This window comes from Macrosteles quadrilineatus, unplaced genomic scaffold (genome assembly GCF_028750875.1).
Source record: "Macrosteles quadrilineatus isolate MER2022 unplaced genomic scaffold, UCM_ALF_1.0 Scaffold_3__2_contigs__length_128488019, whole genome shotgun sequence".
NCBI classification, from domain to species: domain Eukaryota; kingdom Metazoa; phylum Arthropoda; class Insecta; order Hemiptera; family Cicadellidae; genus Macrosteles; species Macrosteles quadrilineatus.
The window spans coordinates 92,839,562-92,865,787 of NW_026542596.1; positions in this window are offsets into that span (position 1 = coordinate 92,839,562).

The following is a 26,226-nucleotide window of genomic DNA, read 5'->3' on the forward strand; positions in this document are numbered from 1 at the left end:
AACTATTATACAATAATTAGTTTAATTAGTACTTTGGCCCTAATACCATTGTTCCCATTCTAAAATTCCCCTCTATAACATACTTCATAGTATTTAAAAATTGAATAAATATTTTCAAGACGACTTTTAGAATAAAAAATACTTAAATTGTAAGTAAAAATACTAAAAATTATGTATATTCTTGTTATGACTTACTTTACAGGAAAATAATTATTGCAATTTGTGTTGCCAGAGTTTTGTGGCAGGAAAGTTGTCAAGTTCCACGAAGCAGAGTTCATCAGCCAACCCACGTTGCTGGACTGTGATTGGCCCTGAACGTGACGTAGTTTTGACATTTGTTATAAGTTTCTGTAGACAAGAAACTTTCCAGTATTTTTTTTTGTGTTCACCGTTAAGATTAACTAACTTTACTGTTTAAAGTAAAAACCATGGGGTTCAATAAAAAAAAAATAAATGGTAAGTAAATTTTTAGGCAAAATGTAATCTGAATGTATACGGTATACAATATATATTATTCTTTGGCAGGGTGTAACAAGTTTTTACCCAATCACCAAAAAGTTTTAAGTATTTTCAGTTTGATAAGTATTGATAAGTATCTCTTGTATTGGCTTTACCAGTACAAGTTTTCATGAATTTAGTTATGTAGATTTATCCGGTGACTGGCTTTACTGTTGTAAAGATTTTATAAATTTAAATTTTATGGTTATGTTTTGTTTAAACATATGTTTGAATATAGAATGTGATTTATAAACAGATTACCCGTTTCTCGTTGTTCAAAAAGCAACACATACGTCATACTGTACAAATAAAATATTTGGTAATGGTTAAATATTTGCATATTTAGATATTGTGTATAATACCAAAAAATATATGTCTAAAACTTTGAATTAATTCACTGTTGTACAGTATAGCCAAAAATTATAATGATATATATTCTTCCTGGTGGAAATATGTTAAAAATAAATTTAACCCCATTGCTAAGAGCATAGAAATTACTAATACAAGGAAAAATAACAAAGTTTTATTTCAATAAATAATTACATGAGCAATAAATATAGATTTACAACTTTGAAACTTCTTATGGAACACCTTATATTTTATCATGTTTTCGGATAGAACATGCAATTTAAAAACTTTTTAATTCTTGACATTTTTTCGATAAACTCACTCGTTTAGGAGTTACAGCCTATGGAACAATGACTTCCGGTGTACATTTTACATCATGTAGCTCCTAAACAAGTAGGTTTATAGCGAAAATGCGAAGAGTAAATAAGTCAAATAAGTCTTAAAATTGCATCCACATTCCATAAAAACCATAAAATACACAGTTTTCCACTTTTCAAGTTTTCCACCATTTTGGAAAATGGCCGCAAAATATTGAAAACAGATTCCGCTAACTTATGTTTTTAGGGGAGTTAAAGATTTTTTAAAGAAGTTGGCGGCCTCTTTTACCCTTTGCCCATCCACATAGACTAACCGCTCGTTAGTTCCTACAGAAAGCTTAAAAACAGAACTACTAGATTGTTAAAAGCTAGAATCCCGATTGTTAATAAACGTGTGAAATTGAACGTTAACGTGCGTTACTTTTCTACGCATTTAATACTTAAGACCAAATCATTTTAAAATGTCAAAAAAAACTATTGTAACAAGCCTTAGTAAAAGTAATTTATCAAGAAATTGACAAAGTGTAAAGAGAGATAGCAAGCATATTACTATATCATGGAATTTGCTTTGAAAACAGAATAAGGATTCAAAAGCTAAATCGTAAACTACTTTCACCACTTGTAGAGGTAATTAACTACGAGGATTTCGTCTCGTAATTAAGGATCTCTTGTCTGATTAAATCTGTCAAAGTCGTTCTAACAGCCGTAAAAGCAAGCGTTGAACAATAACCATTCTAAAAGTAAATTAAATCCTGAATGGACTAACTAGGCTAATGAATGTTGACTAAGTTGTTTATCAAAATATATTATTTAGCTTAAAACAATTGTGTACCATTTACATTTTCGAATCATCTAGAACTTTTGCCACAATCATTGATGCTAGAACGATTGTTAATTCATTAATGGCCCACAATACATGATCATGCTTAGGAGGAGTTTGTTGCAAACACTTTTATTTTCTTTATGTGAGTAGGTGTTGTCGATGTTGAAGTGTCCCAGGCTTGATGTTGATTCGTTAGTAAATCTACAATTATTTAATTTTTTTTCGAAATAATGTATTGTTTCAATTCACATCCATATATATAGCCCAAAGTACCCATCAACTTTTGAGAAAACTACAAGTCACACCCTCATAAACCATATACTTAAAATGTTCGTCATGACGAGAAACCTTGCGCAAAACTATCCATTATTTCATAAATTGTCCTATAAGGTCGTAATTGCTATCCAAAGGGAACTTTCCATATACCTAATGTTAAAAATACCTCAGATGTACTTAATTGTATATGATTCTTTCAATTTATTACCTTATTTAAATCAGATGTGATTATTTGTTTGTATTAACTATATTCTGTTTTGTTTATTTCAGCTTAACTTAACCAATCTATAGTTTTATTAATACTTATGAAGTCAAACGGGGTGAAGCCCGTGGGTAGCAGATAGTTTTATTGTAAATGGAAAACTCTTTTGATTTGACAAGTCATAATTTATCATAATGACCAAGTAAAATATAACAAAAGCAAACATCACTATGAAATAAAAATTGTATCTCACAGGTAAAAAGAAACGATGTGGACGTAAGTATTGATGTCATCAAACAGTTACGAGGCCACACTTGATGACGTCACGTTTGTGGATCTTTGTCATGTTGACGTTATCTTTGTGATGAGGTTGTCTATGTCTTTGAACAACAATGAGGCTAAGTGTGCCTTGTGATTTATCAAAAACCCAAAATTGAATGAAGTAGCTATTTGTGTATTAAGAGCGCAATGACTGTTTGTGCATTTTCCTATCACCATAATTAACATATTTTTAACTTACAGTTCATTTTAAATCTATCTAAAATGTAATTTAGGCAATGTTGTCTTATTTTAAGGTCGTTATTTGCTTACTGGTTGTTAACTAATGCACCAGATTCATAACTGTGGTTGGTGTAGAAACAATTGTAGACTGTTAAATCAGCTGATTTAGCAAACGTAAACCATCCATTCCTGCTCTAGAGCAGCAATGTGATATTTTGCGTACTGTTTACAGTATGGCAGTATTCATGTCCATTGGTAGGGAAAAGATAGTTATAGTTCAAAAGTAAAGAAGGAAGATTTGGCATAAAGGACATAAGCTTTAAAAGTACAGTAATTAGAAAAACTGCAACAATTGAAAAAAGGTAGCTTATCCTTTTATCACAATCAATTTGAAAACGACTGCAATAAGGCTAAATTTAGTTTAGTTAAACAACACGCCCAACTGTGACGCTGATTGAGTCTTTGGAGAAGTAAATCTACAATGTTATCAATATGTCGATAAAAAATTTAGAACAGCAAGAGAATCCATTTCTTTTCTTTATTTTGTGGTGTTGTGATAAACAAGTGAAATGGATGGTATATATATAATACGTTAGTTATCAGGTTATAACCAAGTTTAAACAATAATGACAGCCATTAGATAAATAATATACCGATGATTACCAACTGCCAAACCGAAATAAACAAATATATTATGTTGTCTTTTATCAGAAAATCCCACATAAGATTATTTGCAGTTTGGGATAAAAGATAACATTCTGCTATGTTTTCACAAACTAAATTTTTTGAGTTGTGTTGGAGTTGCTGTTACAACACTGACAATTTATTTCAACCTTAGGTTAGAACCGGAATTCTTATTGAGTGGAACACGTTTGCTGTTAATCGTGTTTAAGTGAATAAAGAAAAAATGGGGATTTTTGAAGGACATCACCAATAAAATTACGTAAAAAATATATAAAAATTAAATAGTTACAGAACATTGAAGCATATTACACTAAGTAACAACAGAAACACATACATCTTAGCCTCATTAGTCTTGAGAATCAGTTCAATCACTCGTGCAGCTTTACTCAGAGCTTACATGCTTGGCAGAATATTACATTTTCAAGGATGTCTACTAGTTTCTATGATATTACGAAATGCTCGATAATGTTCAATAATTAAAAACGTATGTGTAACCACAAATATAAGTCTTATTTATATAACCTTCACGCTTTTAGTATAAAGTAAGTATAAAAAGGATGAAAATAAAGAAACATTACATAAAAATAAATATTTGTAACAAACACATTTATTACTGTTTTAGTTAGGTTGATAGCTATCGAACTTTATAAATGTTGTTTAACAAGGGTGAAAGCTTTTTGAAATAATTTTTTGAGTTCAAGTTTGATTGGCTATTACATTCGTTAAGACTCTTATTAGTTTCGTTATGTTTTATCATATAAAATACCGGTTATTTCTTTTAGTAGTGATACTAGCATATACACGTGATAAATGGGTAGTATAATTTATGGTCACGATGCAAATATAGCTATACAATAATAATTATAGTTATAATATAGTTTAAATCATCTTCCTTCACATTACTATGACAGGTTTTCCGTAAATAGACCTAAAAAAGATGTTTTAAATGTTTATTTAAGCTTGCGTTGGACATTTTAATGCAGGGTCCATACCAGGGAGGTTTGTGATAATATTAGCTAAGAAATTAAACTGTCAGTTCCTGACACGACTCATTTCCTGGAGACAAGTATCACTTAGGTAATAGAATTACTTATTCCTTGGGAACATAAATGTATTAAACTAGCTGAGTCAAGGCTGACTCACTACTACTTACTTAATTAAGTAAAGTAGTAAAGTATACATTATACTTAACCGTTTGAATTTGTGTCATTCATGATCTCGTTTACTTCCTACTTCAGTTTTATTGGGTTTTAAATAAATTATATAAATGAATTATTATACTATTTTGAAATCCCTCTTTAATGTTCGATACAGGTAAGTTGCCTTTTAGGACAATCATAGGCGTGAAAATTTAAGAAATGCATGATTTAAAAAACGCTTTTTTCTATATTAGTGACTGAATAAGTAAATAAACGGAGTGTTACAAATTCCAGGGTAATAAAGTTAGACTCCAAGTAAGTTACTAATTAATATTAATCGTTTTAGTTAAGCAAAGCCCAACAGCCTTAAAGTGCAGAATAATAATCAAATGATTCCTTTTTATTGTGGCTATTATTTATCAATACTTTATAATGCAAATGCTCCTTTAATATGGTTTAAATTACAAAATACAATCATGACAAAATACAAATATTTTACTGTTTAGTTGTTAACCTCTAGACCTGAAAGCTTGAGGATGTCCTATGCCACATTTTTTCAACTTCTCATATTGACCGTGGGCATCATATTATCATTATTATGATAGTTTCTTATTTTTTGCGTTATTGTTTTTATTGATCTGATAAGTAATTATACAAAACTTATATTAAATCTCTACACAAAACTAAACCAATAACAGTGCAAAAGGTAGTACGTAAAAGCAGTTGCAAGAAAATACATATAACGTTAAGAAACTTTAGCCACAATAAAAAAAAAAAAAAAAAAAAACACACTTTCATCCATACGATCAGGCTATTACCTTACAAGAGAATGGCCATTTATGGTTTATATATAAGATGAACATTAACTCGTAAAGTTGTCATTTTTAGGTAATTTTTCTTTCTTTATTATATTAATTCATTTGTAAAATAAGTTTTTGTAAATCAACATACATTCAGATTAATTATGCATACAAACTAAGATTACTTTCCATTTGTAGCACCAATGTAGCTTTAGTAAACTAATTATAACAATGACACAATTTAGATTTTTTAATTTACTACAACATACAAACTTTACAGATACATTGAATTGCAAGGCTAGTGGTATGATGCGTTGCTAAGTATATTTTGTTCCAAACGAGTAAATAAAGCTAATTTCATTAACAAATCTAGTATGATACTGGAATTGGTCCAAACATAGATTCCCCTCCTCATTATCAATGACGTGAGGAAAGACGGTGACCAGAGATAGAAGATAGTGGCAATCACATTTGGCTTATTTTTATCCCTTCTTTCATTTCCTGCTGGGTCTTCTTAAGCTATATCATATTAACGACAAAGGTTTTTATTAATACAGTTTATCTAAATATACATTACAAGATAGAATAAAATCATTTTAGTTTACAATAACACATTAAGTCTAAATAAAATTAGGTAAATGTAATATTATTAAATATATTATAATTTACAGTGTTTTAATTTGTCATGATCTTTTGTGCAAGCAATTTTTAACTGTAGATAGGCTGATAGGTAGATACTGTGAAATACAGTTCTGACATTTAAGAACAAATTGTAAGAATGAATAATGGTGGACTCTTTTGTATTCATTGAAATGGATATTTTTATGTACGAGTTGATGAAACATATTCATGATCTATGTTTCATTTTAAACGGTATGTTTTATATAAATAATGACTTTAAACACGTTTGCCATCACTCAAAAGTGCAACAGCTAAGTAAACGAATATTATAATGCCTTAGTTTTCTGTATAACTAAAAATTAATAAATTAACATTAAACTGGGTTTCTATTTGTATAATTCGCTTCATTTTACAGCCTCAATTTATATAATTGTAAATGCATATAAAAATATTTAAGTTAATGTATGATCTTACAGTCCAACAAATGTATTGACGTTCCACTTATCTAACAAAATTAGGCTTTTTAAACCTCCAATCAAAGAGTTAAAAAGTAAAAATGTCTCAAGGTATCTCAAGTAGCTAGAAGTTTAAAACTAACGACATTACATAGACTTTACAGAACAACTTAGCCTTAGATTACAAGCCGTGCACAGAGGCTCATGAACAACCTAGTTTATTGCTCTGTTCTCATTACAAAATCCTCTAAGTTATTTCCTTTGCGCGGCCCAACGTTTACTTAAACACGTATTTTGCCAAAATAATCCTCAGCTTTAAAATTATAATGCAGATATACATAACAATTATCAGATTTTTCATCGTGTGTACGGTTATATAATTTATTGCAACATACTTTTTGACGATTGAAGTTACTTCAAGTTGCTAGTAGGGGGATATACACAGTATATGTATTTTTTACTCAAACTACCGTCTCCATAGAAAACCGATCTATGTAAGGATTTAAAACCAATGTGATATACGTCATATCGGTTCAACTGAGAGATATAGTTGATAATATAATATATATATATATATATATATATATATATATATATATATATATATATATATATATATATAGTGATAATATAAAAAGTGGCGGAGGCCAGTCTAAACCCAGCAATGGCTGCTATTAAAGTCCATTAATGATTATGGCTCATCACTGCTAGCCTGTACCAATGGGATACCTGGATCAATTGAAAAAATTTAACTTGGAAAGATTATGAAGTAGTAATAGAAGTAGTTAAACAATAGAATGTCAGTTTCGAATATAATGGCTGAGAAACACGAACTGTTACAAAAAACAAATAATTCAACCATGATTAAAACAATGAAATCACATACTAAACCTAATAAAACCAAGTTTATTCAATGATAAAATATTTGTATAGACACCTACACACATTTTTCTTGTTATATAACGCTTCTTTGGTCATCCAAACCAATTCAAAACTTGTTTAATATTGCTTTATCTACATTTTCATAGTATTCGCAGAACATATTTTATTTCAAACAAAGGTTTCTAAGTTTTATGTAGAATTGAAAGAAATACGCACGGATTTAATGTTTTCCAATTACAGCGTTCCATATGTTTACAAAACTGGTGTGTTTTTAACAGTATGAGGTTATAGAATCATTTAAATCGTATTTGTAACTTTTAAATATCACATTTGAAAATCCTATTAAAACTTGACTTGGTTAAGTTTTCTTTAAATAACATACCACAATGCCATTCGTAGTAATAGAAAAGACGGTTCCTATTTCTAGAGCTGATATAGTTAACATTTCTTTTGTTTAATTAGTTTAATAGTAAAACATATTCTAGTTTAATCAACCCGAGCGCTGAATCAGGGTAATAATTAAGGCACATGTAGAATGTAATACAACTTTGCCTATCTCTGGCCTAGTTATAACATGTGTGAGATTATAACTAGGTAAAACCTTTCTACATCTTAGCGAAAGAAACGTGTTAGATATCTAATGATTTAGAAATATGTAAATTGTAATAGCTTCAATATATCTTTATTTGTCACAATTATATTGTAAACTGAATCATACAAACATAAACAATAATAATATGAGCAAAATAAATGTGAATTAAAAATTATAGATTAAGATGGTACATATGGACACATCAAAACAAATAAAGCATTCTTCTATAAATGCGTTACAGATAAAAAGAACGAGGGAAAACAGTGTCCAAACCTATGTATTTAGAATTTAGAATACATTAAATATTCTTTAATACATTAAATTTAGAAATACATAGAATTAGGTGGAGTTGATTGTAAACACTTAAGTTATTTTCTTTATGAGGGTTCCAAGCTTGATGCTAATTCATTGCAAAATGTAGAAAAATATAAATTTTTTCAACATAACGTTTACTCTTCAATTTACATTTTCTTGTAAATATAAAACTATTTTGTATTGACAAGTCTTAATTCTTCATAATGACCAGGTAAAATGTAACAAAAGCAAATATCACTACGAAATACAAATTTTATTTCTCAGGTAAGAAGCAACAATGTGGACGTAAGTATTGACGTCATCAAACAGTTACGAGGCCACACTTGATGACGTCACGTTTGTGGATCTTTGTCATGTTGACGTTATCTTTGTGATGAGGTTGTCTATGTCTTTGAACAACAATGAGGATAAGTGTCTTTGTGATTTATCAAAAAACCAAATTCAGTGAAATAGCTATTTGTGTATTAAGAGCGCAATGACTGTTTGTGCATTTTCATATCACCATAATTAACATATTATTAACTCACAGTTCATTTTAAATGTATATAAAATGTAATTTAGGCAATGTTGTCTTATTTTAAGGTAGTTATTTGCTTACTGGTTGTTAAGTAATGTACCAGATTCATAACTGTGTATGGTGTAGAAACGACGACTGTTAAATCAGCTGATTCAGCAAACGGAAACCATCCATTCCCGCTCTAAGCAGCAATGATCTATTTTGCGTACTGTTTACATGTAGGACAGTATTAATTTCCATGCATTGGTAGGGAAAAGATATTGATAGTTCAACAGTAAAGAAGGAAGATTTGGCATAAAAGGACATAGGCCTTAAAAGTATAAGGTAAAACTAAAGTAAAAGGGTAATTGAAAAAACTGCAAGGATTGGAGAAAAAAAGTTAACGTATCTTTTCATCACAATCAATTTGAAAAATAATGCAATAAAGCTGACTGTAGTTTTTTTAAACAACTCGCCGTACTGTGACGCTGACTCAGTCTTTGGATAAGAAAAACTTCAATGTTATCAATATGGCTTTGTGATGGAAAATGTAGAACAGCAGGAACAATCCCTTTATTTTATTTATTTCGTGGTGTTGTGATAGACAAGTGATGTATGGTATACGTTTGTTATCAGGTTATAGCCAAGGTTAAACAATAATGACATGCGTTAGATAAATTTTATACTAATGATATCCAACTGCTAAACCGAAATAAACAAAATCTGAATATATTATTTTGCCTTTTATCACAACAATCCCACATAAGATAATTTGCAGTTTGGAATGAAACATAATATTCTGTTATTTTTTTAAAAACTATGTTTTCGAGTTGTGTTGGAGTTGATGTTACAGAATTCACTGACATTTTATTTCAACCTTAGGTTAGAACCGAAATTATCATTGAGTGGAATATATTGCTATAACGTGTAAATAAAATAAACATGTGATTTCAAAGGACGGTTACGTTTTAAGCCACTAAAATCGTATAAAAAATGCAGACAAAATTAAATGGTAACAGAACATTGAAAGATGTTACATTAAATTACAACAGTTTATAAAAAAACACATAGATCTTAGCCTCATTAGTCTTGAGAATCAGTTCAATCACTCGTGCAGCTTTACTCAGAGCTTACATGCCTGGCAGAATATTACATTTTCAAGGATGTCTTCTAGTTTCTATGATATTACGAAATGCTCGATAATGTTCAATAATTAAACACGTTTGTGTAACCACAAATATAAGTCTTATTTATATAACCTTCACGCTTTTAGTATAAAGTAAGTATAACAAGGATGAAAATAAAAAAATGGATTATATTTATATATAGTTGTGTTTACACATGAGAGTGTGTTTTTCGTGGGGAAAATGGGTAAAATACTTGTGTTGAACGAATAAGATAATATCAGTAACACTTTTTTTATGTTTCAATCCTCATATTTATTAAAGCACAAGATCTGGGAATGATATTTATCAAAGATTGTTTAAAAAATATCTTCATATACATGAATTAATTTTATTCAATTGACATACCTCCACATTCTACTTAAAAAATATAACATTGTACTATTAAAGGATTAAAACTCCTGAAATAATTACACTTGAAGTAAAGAATCACTTTTATAAAACTATTATACATTTGGGGGGCAGGAAATTTTAGCAATCCATTGATTTTGGAATTTACATGTAAAATTTTATAATTTTGACTTACTTCTAAATTGATAAGGCAAGATTTGTTTTCTAAATAATAAGAATACTTGCCTTGTCATCACTTGTAAATGAATCTGACGAGACGTTTCTAAATCTTACAAACTATCTAAATATTTTACACAAAATGGTACATACATATGTGTTAAAAGTTTGCGCATGCCTTTTATTTATACCTACATTTTGTTTCTATGATTGCTAAATATGCTAAGAAAATATAAACGAATTAAATTTGAAAGTGTTACTTATTACACAAGTGAAAGAAAAATAAACTCATTACATTCCTTGATGAACAACAATGCACAACAACAATGTCTTGTTAGGTTGGTTGAATGATTATAAAATGCGCTGGTGTTAAAGCAAGCATGATAAAATGGAATGTAGATAATGTGAAAGCCACTGAAGTAATATTTATTTCCACCTTTATTCTCCTCCGCATAGCAAAGCTCAGCAAAATGTCAGTTATGACCAGCAAAATCATCATTTGAGAACGCTAGTCTTACCTTTTCAGCCATAATAATAACCATGCATTACCTAAAAGTAAATATTTGTAACAAACACATTTATTACTGTTTTAGTTAGATTGATACCTATCGAACTTTATAAATCTTGTTTAACAAGGGCGAAAGCTTTTCTGTGTAAGAGTACATGTTAAAAACTCAAATAATTTTTTGAGTTCAAGTTTGATTGGCTATTACATTTGTTAAGACTCTTATTAGTTTCGTAATGTTTTTTCATATAAAATACCGGTGATTTCTTTTATTAGTGATACGGTACTAGCATATACACGTGATATATGGTTAGTATAATTTATGACCACGATGAAAATATATCTGTGCAATAATAATTGTAATTATAATATAGTTTTAATCGTCTTCCTCGACGTTAACATGACGGGTTTTCTGTAAATAGACCTACAAAAGATGTTTTAAATGTTTATTTAAGCTTGAGTTGGACATCCAAATGCAAGGTCCATACCACGGAAGTTTGTGATAATATTAGCTAAGACATGAAGCTGTCAGCTCCTGACACGACTCATTTCCTGGAGACTAGTATCACTTAGGTAATAGAATTACTTATTCCTTAGGAACATGACTGTGATAATATTTAGCTGATTCGAAGCTGGCTCAGTACTAGTTGCTTAATTAAGTAATATAGTGAAGTATTCGTTATACATAATTGTTTTAATTTGTGACATTCATGATCTCGTTTACTTCCTACTTCAGTTTTATCAGGTTTTAAATAAATTAGATAAATTAATTATTATACTATTTTGAAATCCCTCTATAATGTACGATACAGGTAAGTTGCTTTTTTAAGGTAATTATAGGCGTGAACAGCTAAGAAATGCAAATTCATGACAAAATACAAATAACGTACTGTTTAGTCGTTAACCTCTAGACCTGAAAGCTTGAGGATGTCCTATGCCACATTTTTTCAACTTCTCATATTAACCCTGAGCATCATAGTATCATTATTATGATAGTTTCTTATTTTTTGCGTTATTTTTTTATTGATCTGATAAGTAGTTATACAAAACTTATATTAAATCTCTACACAAAACTAAAACAATAAAAGTGCAAAAGGTAGTACGTAAAAGCAGTTGCAAGAAAATACATATAACGTTAAGAAACTTTAGCCACGATAAAAAAAAACACACTTTCATCCATACTATCAGGCTATTACCTTACAAGAGAATGGCCATTTATGGTTTATATAAGATGAACATTAATTCGTAAAGTTGTCATTTTTAGGTAATTTTCTTTCTTTATTATATTAATAATTTGTAAAATACGTTTTCGTAAATCAACATACATTCATATTAATTATGCATATAAACTAAGATTACTTTTCCGTTCGTAGCACCAATGTAGCTTTAGTAAACTAATGATAACAGTGACACAATTTAGATTTTTCATTCACTACATACATAAAAACTTTCCAGAATTATTCAATTGCAAGGCTAGAGGTATGATGCATTGCTAAGTATATTTTGTTCCAAACGAGTAAATAATGCCAATTTCATTAACAAATCTAGAGTATGATACTGGAATTGGTTCCAAGATAGATTCTCCTCCTCATTATCAATGACGTGAGGAAAGACGGTGACCAGAGATAGAAGATAGTGGCAATCACATTTGGCTCTTTTTTATCCCTTCTTTCATTTCCTGCTGGGTCTTCTAAAGCTATATCATATTAACGACAAAGGTTTAATTAATACAGTTTATCTAAATATTAATTACAAGATATAGTAAAATCATTATAGTTTACAATGACACATTATAGAGCCTAAATAAAATTAGGAAATGCAATATTATTAAATGTGTATTAATTTACAGTTTTTTATTTGTCTTATCTTTTGTGCAAGCAATTTTTAACTGTAGATAGGCGTATATGCTGTGAAATACGTCAGTATTACAATAAAGTTCTGACAAGTAGGAACTGTTTGAATGAACAATGGTGGACCTGTTGTATTCATTGTTAGGGATATTTTTATGTACGAGTAAAATTGATGAAGCATATTCATGGTCTATGTTTCATTGTAACCTGGATGTTTTATATAAATATTGACTTTAAACACATTTGCCATCACTCAAAAGTGCAACAGCTAAGTAAACGAATATTATAATGCCTTAGTTTTCTGTATAACTAAAAATTTATAAATTAACATTACATTGTATTTTTGTTTGTATATTTCGCTTCATTATACGGCCTCATTTAATTTAATTGTAAATATATATATACAAATATTTAAGTTAATGTATGATCTTACGGAAAGTAAATAAAAGAAACGTCTTATAACACTTAAAACATATATTTACGCTTATACTGTTACTCACAAGACGGTAAATATACAAAAAAGGTGGTAAGTGGTGATCGATTTCGATTGGACACTCCAATCATGATCAGACCCAATAGGCGAATGACAAGAATCTTGAATGTGTAATCAACCTTTAACTTAGGTCTACAATGGAAACTCCATGTACAAATTCGAAACTTAAATTTATTAATTATAATACAAAACTGATAGTGAAAGAAAAGAAAAGGGGGTTCACAATAAATTGTACAAACAGTGGGAGATGAATTTACTCTAAAAACTTTAGGCTAGGCCTATTACAATGGTTTTAATTATTTAAGTTCAATGTTATAATTTACTGTAAGGATCTTAATCTCAGGTGGGGTGATCGAGCGGCATTTGAATTTAATCTTGTGATATAAGCCTAATTAAATTTTGTTTTAAAATATAAAGTATGTTCGAATTATAGATTGGTTGAATTAATAATAATTTTGAATAAGTTAAGCTTCTATTAGTTCTTGACTTTGAATTTGAGTACAAATGTCCAAAGGTTGGGCCTAAAAAAAGTTTTAATGGCTTCCAAAGGGGAAAATGTCTATTGGAGTAATCTCACCAAAATTGATGTCTTCTTTGAAGTAAAGTTCTTGATGTTATAAATTATGAATGTTCGTCACAAGGATGGTTCTTCTTTCAACAAATTTCACTAATTTTGTCCGAATAATGTACTTTTTTTTATAAAATTTTAATATTAAATATGTAGTGTCTAATTTGCATCTTCATACTATCTTGGCTCTATTGGAAGTGATGATGGTCTGATGTATTGTTGCACTCACATATGTCAATGCCGACTTAATAATATAAAATTATAGGCCACTGTTTACACATATATTATAACAAATTTCATTTGCTAGAGAGCTAAATTATAGTTTTGAAAAGTTATTTAAATAAAATTATATAGAATTTGAAGCAATTTTGTTACAAAAGTTATAGGCTATTATATATTTACATAAAATTAGGTTATTTGAAAATTTCTATCTTATATTGTATTAAATTGATTACCTATTGGTCTGTTTGGTCAATTAATTACTATATATGGTTTGAAAAGGGATTGAAATTTACATAAAATGAAAAACATACGGTGGAAATTAAATTATTCTATTTAAAAAAATATTGGTGAAAATATTAAATTGTTACAAAATCCCCGCAGAAATGGAGTTATAATGAAATTACTAACGACATTTCGAACTAACAATGAGAATATTTACACTGATTAAAACTGATAACTACACACAAACAAGAAAAGAAACAACAAATTATTACTTTGAAGTACATGAACATAGCAAAAACATTAATATCCTAACTAACATAATGAGAGATATAAAAAAAAAAAAACACAATATTTAATGGGGTTTCCTAACTATATAGCATAGATGGATTTCAAGGTCTTTATCCTTCACTAACTCCTATTATTTTTTATAAATCATTTTCCTAAAATGTATTACTATGTAATGATTCGTTTACTGTTCTATATACACACATTCATTAATTTTTTATGGGGAAAGGGAGGGGAATTGTTTCTATTATGACTGACGACTGTACTGTACACAACAGACGCGTACTTATCACAACACTTGGTTCTTCAGGCTTAGAGGGAATTTTGATTTGTTGAACCTTGAGGGGTGATGTATCTTCTGTGGGCAGAGACGTGGTAGGGTCCATATTGGCACTTAATTTCAGCACTATCCCCGCTATCTAGGTAATGATAGATATGGTATGTTTTCTTAGGATATGGGTAGGATTTCTTCTTAAAATTTTGAGAATTTTCAACTTTTAAAGTATGTTTGTATTTGTTGCAAACTCCTGGTTCATCTCAGAAGACATCTTTATACTTTAGTATTAGAGATTCAAGTTTAGAACGTTGTTCGTCATTAATTAACTGGTTATTGGCAAGAGAATTTTTGACTATCTCTGGTGAAATGCTGCTTTGAGTTTTGCTTGTTTGTGAACTGTAACTATGTGTATTTATTTCATTTGTATTATTATATATCAAATCATCTTCATAATTGTATGTTTCACTTGTATTGTAGTTAATGTAGCAAGATATTCCGTCAATAGTTACCTCTCCAAACTTCAAATTCACATCATTATTATTAATATTTATATTTATTGATTTGTGTTCGAAGTCGATTCGTGCATCCCATAAGCTTAAAACATCTGTTCCTATAATTAATGATCTTACTAGGTGCGGTACAAGCAAAGTTTGTATGTATGTTGGTTGATTATTTACTTCAAATGGCAGCAATAAGATTTTAGATACCCGTTTTGATTTCTCTCCGGTGGCAGTTTTAATGAGTGTATTGCTAACAGGGAGTTCTTCAAATTCAGCTAATTTATGCTTATTTTCATTAAACCAATTTTCGTTTATACAGGTAATGTTAGACCCTGTATCAACTAAAGCACAGATAGGAATATTACTGATTTTTACATTTATTTCTGGGCAGTTTGCTTTAAAATTGTTAGTACAAAGTTCGTCTATTGTTTCTTCAGTCAATAGGAATTCACGGTTACAACAAATTGTGTTAATATATAAAGGTTCTATGTTATTTTGGTTATAATTATTTATTTGAATAGTCGGTCTGTTTAGTCCGATTTGGTTCACAGGCGCTGAAGATTCTAGAGTTGTATACAGACCAGCAGTTTCGACAGCGCCTACCCGTTTAAAGGCGGCTGCCCGCTGTACGGTTGTGTCGTACTGTTAGGCGGTCGGTGTTGTGAAGGAACTTGCGAAATTGAATTACACATTTGGACTTGCTCTGATGTTGGATACTCACGGTCATGAAATTGATTCGTGTTATGTTGAGGATTGTGAGTAACCGTCATGTTATTCACATTGCCTCGCTGTTGTTGTGGTGGTGGTGGATTTCTTGGCTGCCAACTTGGATTATGTTGGGGCCGGTGGTTTTGATAGTACTGAGATTTTTCTATCTTTGGATTGTAGGTATGGGGATTAGTGTTCTGGTATTGATTTTGAGCTTGAAAGCTGGGTCGATTTTGGTAGTTCCTCCGATTGTTATGGTAGTTATTAGGATGATCGTTCCGATTTTGATTATTGTGAGATGGTGTTGGACTGGAGTTATTTTTAGGCCGTTTCTCTGCGTCGTGTAGATCTTGTCGTTGAAGTAGTGCTTCAAACTCGTAAACACTGCTTGCATTTTGCTCACGTCGTGCGTCCTGAATAAGTGAGCAAAAGTGGTCGGACAAAATAGCCACTATTTCCTCTTCAGTCAGCGCTGGAGTGAGGGATCGTAGCGTAATAACTCGTTCAATAAAATACTCGGATCGAGTTAACTTTCCGTCAGGCTTGTAATGTTCGGATTCGATTTTGTGCTTGATTGCCCGTTGAAGGTCACGATTCCAATACTTCGAGATAAATTGTGTTTCAAAATCTTCCTATGACTTTAAATCATTCTTTACCAATGAAAAACCATCGTGAAGCTTGGTGTTCAAGGCTTGTTTCAGGAACGTCTTTTAAGATTTCGATGGGGTTTTGCTCGGTGCTTTGCCGTGAAAGTAATTTTTGGTAATATCTCTTCAGACGTGTTAGATATTCCAGGGGATTATGGGATCGACCACTGAATTTAGGTAAAGTCAAATCATTGGTTAAGATTGAACTTCCACAGGTTACATGGATTTGAGGTGCTAGAAAAGCGGTTTCCTGTTTTAGCTTTTGTTCAAGGTCGGCTTTAATATTAGTAAATTTAGCTTCTTGTTCTTGTATGAGGTTGGTTACTTGGTTAAGTGTTTCTGTTGTTTGCCGAATTGTGTTTTGGTTGTGCTCGACTACCGGTGCCAATTCATTTCTTATTTCAGTGGTTTTTAGATTTATATAATTTTCTAAATCTGATTTAGTGTTCTGGGATGTTTCATGGATATTTAGGGTCAATTTGGTTTCAATTTTGCAACTTTCGTCAATGATGATTTGATTGGTCTTAATGCGTTCATTGGCTACAATATTGGACACTTCTTTTCTAATTTCGTCATTCTGTTTATACACCTTTTTAATAATGTTGTTTTCAATTTGTTGTAATTCTAAAGTATGTACTTGTTGGATAGCACGGATTTCGTCTACTTCCTTACGCATGTTGTTTTGATTTTCTGATAGAGTGTTAAATTTAGTATTTAATTCATTTTTAACCTCGTTTTTGACATCATTTAGGCCCTTATTGAGCGGAGCGAGCGAAGCGAGCGAAGCTCTTTGGGATCAACTTCAATGCAAACAATATAACACCATCACTCAATAACGGCTGAACACATTTCAGCCAAACTTAACAAGACTACTTAGACTAATAATGAGATGGTTTGTAAACAAACAAATTTCAATTAGATAATGCTAATGCAATTTAAAACGAACTTAATATTTCAAATTTTTAACATTAGGCTCATGGGACTAAAGTAGCTATGACAGTTTTTTTGTTTACAAGAAAAATTTAAACAAGAGAATCATAAGGTATTTCTGAACTTTCTATACTTTTCTTTTAAACGTTTTTAAACAATTCCTATGGTTTTAATAAACAAGAAAATGCCGTTAAAACATTTTTTTAAGGCGCGGAATTCACTGAAAATCGAGAAATTATACGGAACTACTTTCTCAATGCGCGGAGCATAAACAAGGAGCGGAGGGATACGGACCGGTGACTACTTTCTTGGGAACCTATTTGTGTTGCCAGCTGATTAGAAACAGCCAATGTTAGAAATAAGGATTTAATAAGCGATATATCGAACCGCATCGAAATCGGTATTTAATCCGATAATACATCATAGGTTATATTATGTTGAATTACATCGACGGTACAGTAAGTTTACTTATTGATAAAACGCAGATTGAACACTGATCTAATTTAGGCAGGTGGGGAGGTAGGTCGGGGTTTATGAGTATTCGTGACTACATTAAGTGTTTTGAAGTAAGGTTAGATTAGGAAGGTAAAGTGTAGGTTATAGGTAGGTGATCGGGTTGTTTATTTGTGTTGCACCATATAATTTTTATCTTTTGGAATGGAATAGTTGGTTAAGGTTAAACGGGGAAACGATTTCAAAAATGCTTGCATATGGTCTTAATTTAACAAACCATCTACAGTATTCTAGCTTTGACTTTATATAAAGTCAATGATTCTAGCAAATTATTACATACTGACCAAAAGAAAAGAGAACATTTGGTTTTGGACCTTTGACCATAGCAAAACTAACATATAATTTATGGAATGTGAAAAGTTGTATATCATCATATACTATTCTGTAATATTAATAATTGTTCGGCAAATCCTCATTTTAATGGCTCGGCTGAAAATGGAATCTGCATTTTGTGAAACAGTTATTTGGTAACAATTCAGTCATTTCAAATGTTGATAAAATTTCCTTTCTCTTTTTTATACTTTAACGCCCTTTTTGGATGTTAATATCAGATTCCAACTACTGTAATATTTTCCTCGTCAAAACTACCTTAATTCACTTCTCGAAGAGGTAAATTTGAATTATTATAATTTTAATCTTTAAAACCAGCATTAGTAAATAAATCTATTGACCTTTTTATATTTAGTTACTTATACAAATATCAAATCACGTTTGTTCCGCTCAACTGGCTTTCACCTCTCTGAAAGCAACCCTAGTTAAGTTTGTTTTCAACACTAGCTACTTCAGCTTTTACTTCGTTTAGGTCGCTTTTTACTTCATTTAGACCTTTATCGATTTTATTTCCAATCAGTTCGAATAATGAAATTAATTTGCATTGAAAATCATCCGTAACGACTGTCGACTTAGTTGGTGAGGCATTGACAGGTGCAGTGACGTCACTGTTTAACTTTGTGAGAGTCAGCTGGCAGGGAGAATGAGACGGGATAGCATCGGAAGTCTTCGGTGGCGTTCGGGTGTTGTCGTCGGCGAAGACCGGCATCTGTTGGCCTTGACATTCAAGATGGCGAATTCCAGTGTCAGTTTCTGCTTGAGAAATGGCGTCTGCCATGTTTACTTCTGCTTCGGTTTTATTAAACTCGGTGAAAAGTTCGTTATTATTTTGCCCGGGTAGATTGTTGGATTGTTCGACTTCGTGTTGTGTTATTACGTTGTCGGGTTGTGCGAACGAACTGTGTTGTGTGAATGTTGAAGTGTTATTATTGTCAGTGGGGACTTGAATGTTGTCAACTGTGTCAGTCATTATTGGGTTGGGAATGGTATTACGGGACCTTAAATTATAATTATGGGGCATGGGATTACACAAGAAGGGAAAAAGGATATTGTTTACAGTTATGGTATGTTAACTTAATAAATCTCTTTAACTAAATTGTGAGTTGTTATTTCTCTGTCTTAACTGCTAACAAAACTCATTCTAAGGTTTCAAAATTGCTTCATTTGGATCACAAGATTAAATTCGTTGCCAATACGTTGGTGCGCCATTTTTGTAATCAACCTTTAATTTAGGTCTACAATGGAAACTCCATGTACAAATTCGAAACTTAAATTTTTTAATTATAATACAAAACTGATAGTGAAAGAAAAAAAAGGGGTTCACAATAAATTGTACAAACAGTGGGAGATGAATTTACTTTAAAAAACTTTAGGCTAGGCCTATTACAACGGTTTTAATTATTTAAGTTCAATGTTATAATTTACTGTAAGGATCTTAATCTCAGGTGGGGTGATCGAGCGGCATTTGAATTTAATCTTGAGATATAAGCCTAATTAAATTTTGTTTTAAAATATAAAGTATGTTCGAATTATAGATTGGTTGAATTAATAATAATTTTGAATAAGTTAAGCTTCTATTAGTTCTTGACTTTGAATTTGAGTACAAATGTCCAAAGGTTGGGCCTAAAAAAAGTTTTAATGGCTTCCAAAGGGGAAAATGTCTATTGGAGTAATCTCACCAAAATTGATGTCTTCTTTGAAGTAAAGTTCTTGATGTTATAAATTATGAATGTTCGTCACAAGGATGGTTCTTCTTTCAACAAATTTCACTAATTTTGTCCGAATAATGTACTTTTTTTATAAAATTTTAATATTAAATATGTAGTGTCTAATTTGCATCTTCATACTATCTTGGAAGTGATGATGGTCTGATGTATTGTTGCACTCACATATGTCAATGCCGACTTAATAATATAAAATTATAGGCCACTGTTTACACATATATTATAACAAATTTCATTTGCTAGGGAGCTAAATTATAGTTTTGAAAAGTTATTTAAATAAAATTATATAGAATTTGAAGCAATTTTGTTACAAAAGTTATAGGCTATTATATATTTACATAAAATTAGGTTATTTGAAAATTTCTATCTTATATTGTATTAAATTGATTACCTATTGGTCTGTTTGGTCAATTAATTACTTATATGGTTTGAAAAGGGATTGAAATTTACATAAAATGAAAAACATACGGTGGAAATTAAATTATTCTATTTAAAAAAATATTGGTGAAAATATTGAATTGTTACAAATGGCGTCCCTTCTTATACCCTATTGGCTACCGGAAGCACCGGCCAATACATTTTTATAAGTACAACTGGAATCAAAATGTATTTGTTCATTAATCAACTTATTTCTATCTTTACATTTTTCCTTATAAATATACAATTCTTCCCAAGCATTCATTACATATCCTCTCTTACAATTCTTTAAAATATCTAGACTATCCTCCATTTTTCCTAGTGAGTGCCCATTTTGTAACAGGTGTTGTGCGACATTTGATCTTTCCGGTTTGTTGTTCCTCCATGCAGATATGTGGTTTTTGAAGCGGTTAACGAAGTTCACAGTCTCTCCAATGTAGAAGCTATCACAATCGTTACAATTGATTTTATATATGCCTGAAGTGTCGAATTTGTTACAATCTTCTATTTTTGGATGCAGTATTTTACTCATGGTGTTCTGAGTCCTGTAGGCTATTGAAACTCCGTATTTCTTGAATCTGTTAGCAGTCCTTTGTGTTGTAGTCCCCCTGTAGCTAAATGTGATATATCTAGTGTTTTCCTCTTTTATCTCTTCTAATGTTGTTCTGCTGTGTAGTGTATTCTGTCTATCGATTTTCCTCCTTGTCTTCCTTGCGATGTCCTCTATTGTCTTGGTCCGAAATCCATTCACTTGAGCGATCTTCTTAATGGTGTCCAGTTCTTTTTTCCTATTGGCTTGGCTAAGTGGGATCTTATAGGCTCGGTACAGCATAGATCTAAAGGCTGCGGTCTTGTGGATTGTCGGATGGATAGACTTGTTGTTGATTGTAGTGTCCGTTTGCGTAGGTTTCCTGTAGATGTCAAACTCTATCTTGCTGTCTTTTCTCTCTAATGTGAGGTCCAGGAAGTTGATCTTTTTGTTTTCTTCAAACTCGTTGGTAAAGGTGAGGTTCGGGTGGTGGCTGTTTAGTGTCTGCATCATCGTTTCGTGCTCCTGCTCCTGGGCTTGTCTGAAGATAACAAGAATGTCGTCTACATATCTAACATACAGTTTTACATCATGATTTTTTCTTAAATTCGTTAACATTTCTTTTTCCTGATGCTGTAAAAATATTTCTGACAAAATTGCCGAAAGTGGACTTCCCATAGCTAAACCATCTGTTTGTTCGTAAAATCTATTTTTTTTTTTTTTTTTTTTTTTTTTTTAACCCATAGTCAGTATTTCATTTCATTTCATTTTTATTAAACGGCAAACACCATTTTACAAGTGGGTTTATCAAGATTACATTATACATTGTGCATTATACATACATACAACGACAGAGCCATTTGAAAATGAGCGAAAAACAGTTTCCAGCTTAAACACAAAATCAATAAGACAATCGATAGAAAAATCAACAATAAATAACAATAAAAATAAATAACAATATAAATAAATAACAATATAAATAAATAACAATATAATACATAACAATATAAATAAATAACAATCCCGTTATATTACAAATTATTATATTTCAAGATATTAATATTCGAGAAGATAATCAATCAACAATAGAAATAACACAAATAATTGAAAGGAATTGTTAAATCTAAAATAATTTTGCTTCAAAACAGTCACAAGTAATTTTACAATCCTTTTACAATCCTTACAACAACATTAAACAATTCAGTAAAAGCCTACATTTAACAAGATCTACAGTTTCGGATACAGGTATGTTTGTGTACAGATTTGCGATATCAAATGAGACTAGCCTACTATTCGAATCTATATCTATGTTCTTGACATGTTCAACAAATTCATAACTATTCTTTACATTGTATACATATTCTAATTCTAAATCATTGCTGAGCTTACTTGCTAACAATTTTGAAACATTGTAGGTAGGAGCACATTTAAAGTTAACTAATGGTCTGATGGGTACATTCTTCTTGTGTATTTTTGGGATCCCTTTCATCACGGGCGCTTTAGAATTTAGGATGTTCATCTTCTGTCGACATTCTTCGGGAATCACTCTGGTGCATCTCTTCACGACGTCGGACAGCTCTCTTTGGTACTTCTTCGTTGGATCCTTTTTCAGCTCTTTGAAGTTATTTTCTTTGATGAAATCTTCCGTCTTTTTTATATATTCTTCTTTTCCGAGCACTACAATGGCGTTGCTTTTGTCTGCTTTCACAACGATTGAGCTATTCTCTTCCAGTTTCTTCTTTATTTTGCTGCACGTCTTCAGTTCTTCATTTCTGCTGGGATCTATGGGTCCTTGGCTGGTGAAATCGTTGGCTGTTACTTCCTTCCGAACGGCATAATGGTCTACGTCTCTGAGTGATTTTACATTTGCTTCGACTTCAGTAGCTAGTAGTTCGTTTTCGTCCTTCTTCTTCATTGGGAAATTGTACTTCATTCCGTAGTTCAGTATTTTCGTTTCTTCTTCACTGAATTGAATGTCTGTAAGGTTGATGACTCTCTTCTGGAATTTGGGTTCTGTACTGGTCCTATCCAAGTCTTCATTAGGTGTATTCTTCTCTACGAGTTTGTCTAATTTGTCGTTTATCCGTAAATATTTCCTGTCCATGGCACCTTCAACCTCTTCACTGACGACTTCGTGTAGTAAATTCCATGCTATTAGTCCGTATGATCTCAAAAATTGTAGGTGGATGTCGTAGGCAATCTGGTTCAGTTCTTCTTTTTCACAGTAAAGTTGTTTGATCATATTTTGGATGAATAATACCTCTCCTTGTTCCTTGGTTCTTTTAGTGGCAGTAGTGTTACAGTTGACCTTGATTTTAGCGTATTGTGGTGTAATTCTCTTCTTTGTTACATATACATTCTTTGTTGAAGTAAATATCTGCAATCTTCATGATCTTACGGTCCGACAAATGTATTGACGTTCCACTTATCTAACATAATTAGGCTTTTTAAACATCCAATCCAAGAGTACAAAAGTATAAATGTCTTAAGTTATCTCAAGTAGCGAGAAGTTAAAAACTAACGACATAACATAGACTTTACAGAACAACTTAGGTTTAGATTACAAGCCGCGCGCAGAGGCTCATGAACAACCTAGTTTATTGCTCTGTTCTCATTACAAAATCCTCTAAGTTATTTCCTTTGCGCGGCCCAAACCTATTACGTTTACTTAAACATGTATTTTGCCAAAATAATCCCCAGCTTTAAAATTACAATGCAGATATACATAAACATTATCAGCTTTTTCATCGTTTGTACGGTTATAAAATTGTTTGCAACATACTTTTTTGACGATTGAAGTTACTTGTTTGCTATAAGAAATATGGATGCGAATTTCAAGTTGCTAGTAGGGGGATATTCACAGTATATGTATTTTTTACTCAAACTACCGTCTCCATAGAAAACCTATCTATGTAAGGATTTAAAACCTATGTGATATACGTCATATCGGTTCAACTGGGTGATATAGTGATAATATAAAAAGTGGTGAAGGCCAGTCTAAACCCAGCCATGGCTGCTATTGAAGTCCATTAATTATTCTGGCTCATCACTGCAAGCCTGTACCATTGGGATATCTGGATCAATTGAAAAAATTAAACTTGGAAAGATTATGAAGTAGTAATAGAAGTAGTTAAACAATAAAATGTCAGTTTCGTATATAATGGTTGAGAAACACAAACTGTTACAAAAACAAATAATTCAACCACGATTAAAACAATGAAATCAAATACTAAACCTTATAAAACCAAGTTTATTCAATGAGAAAATATTTGTATAGACACCTACACACATTTTTCTTGTTACATAACGTTTCTTTGGTCATACAAACCAATTCAAAACTTGTTTAATATAGCTTTAACTACATTTTCATAATATTCGCAGAACATATTTTATTTCAAACAAAGGTTTGTAATTTTTATGTAGAATTGGAAGAAATACGCACGGAATTAATGTCTTTCTAATTACAGCGTTCCATGTTTACAAAACTTGTATGTTTTTAACAGTATGAGGTTATAGAATCATTTAAATCGCATTTGTAACTTTTAAATATCCCATTTGAAAATCCTATTAAAACTTGACTTGGTTAAGTTTTCATTAAATAATATACCACAATGCCATTCGTAGTAATGGAAAATACGGTTCCTACTTCTAGAGCTGATATAGTTAACATTTCTTTTGTTTAATTAGTTTAATAGTAAAACATATTCTAGTTTAATCAACCCGAGCGCTGATGTACAATGTAATACAACTTTGCCTATCTCTGGCCTAGTTGTAACATGTGTGAGCTTACTAACTAGGTAAAACCTTTATACATCTTAGCGAAAGAAACGTGTTAGATATCTAATGATTTAGGAATATATAAATTGTATTAGCTTCAATACAACTTTTTTTGTCACAATTATATTGTAAACTGAATCATACAAACATAAACAATAATAATATGAGCAAAATAGATGTGAATTAAAAATTATAGTTGAAGATGGTACATATGGACACATCAAAACGAATAAAGACAACATAATAGCCTACACAGCATAATTCTATAAATGCGGTACAGATAAATAGATCGAGTTAAAACAGTGTCCAAACCTATGTATTTAGAGTAGTTTTTTGTATAATTCCACAGCTTAACCTTACTTATTCAGTTAAGTTATTATATTTCAGATATACTGCAAGAGCAAACATGTAAAAATAAAAAATAAAAATTTGAAATTGGAAAGCGAAAATATTATAGTGGAAACATATTTTCCGGTTCAATAATTTAGGTTTGTTATCCTTGTGATAAATAAAGTAAACATGATGTTAAATAAAGTTAACAGCCCTTTCCAATTACTTAAACAAGAGCAAGACTACATATAAATTGGATTATTTTTAACTTTCAAGTTCGATTTAATAAAATTTCCATCATAGCAAACACCACTGTTTGACGTTGATTTATTTTCATTCAAATGAATTTCAAACTCATTGGGTAAGTGAGGTATTTGACTTCCTCCTCATAAAACATGCACTTTTTAAAACGTTTTGCAGATAAATACAAACCATTTAAAAATCAACTTATAATTTTAAAAATATCCTTTGTTAGTGTCATAGGGTAGAAATACGTTATGCATAGATTTAGTTCACATTTCAACACTCTCAGCTTTGGCTTGATGATGAACAATGTGACTGGTTTAAAATTGATAATTTTAGTAGCATATTTCATATTTTAATATATAATGTAAACCGTTTCATCATGGATGTATCGAAAAGTTTTGAAAGACATATTGCATCAAATTCTTATAGTAACCCCTACACGTAAAATGATCAAGAAAATAAACAATGTCTTAATAACTTGGATTTATCGACATATTTTCCTTGTATATAATT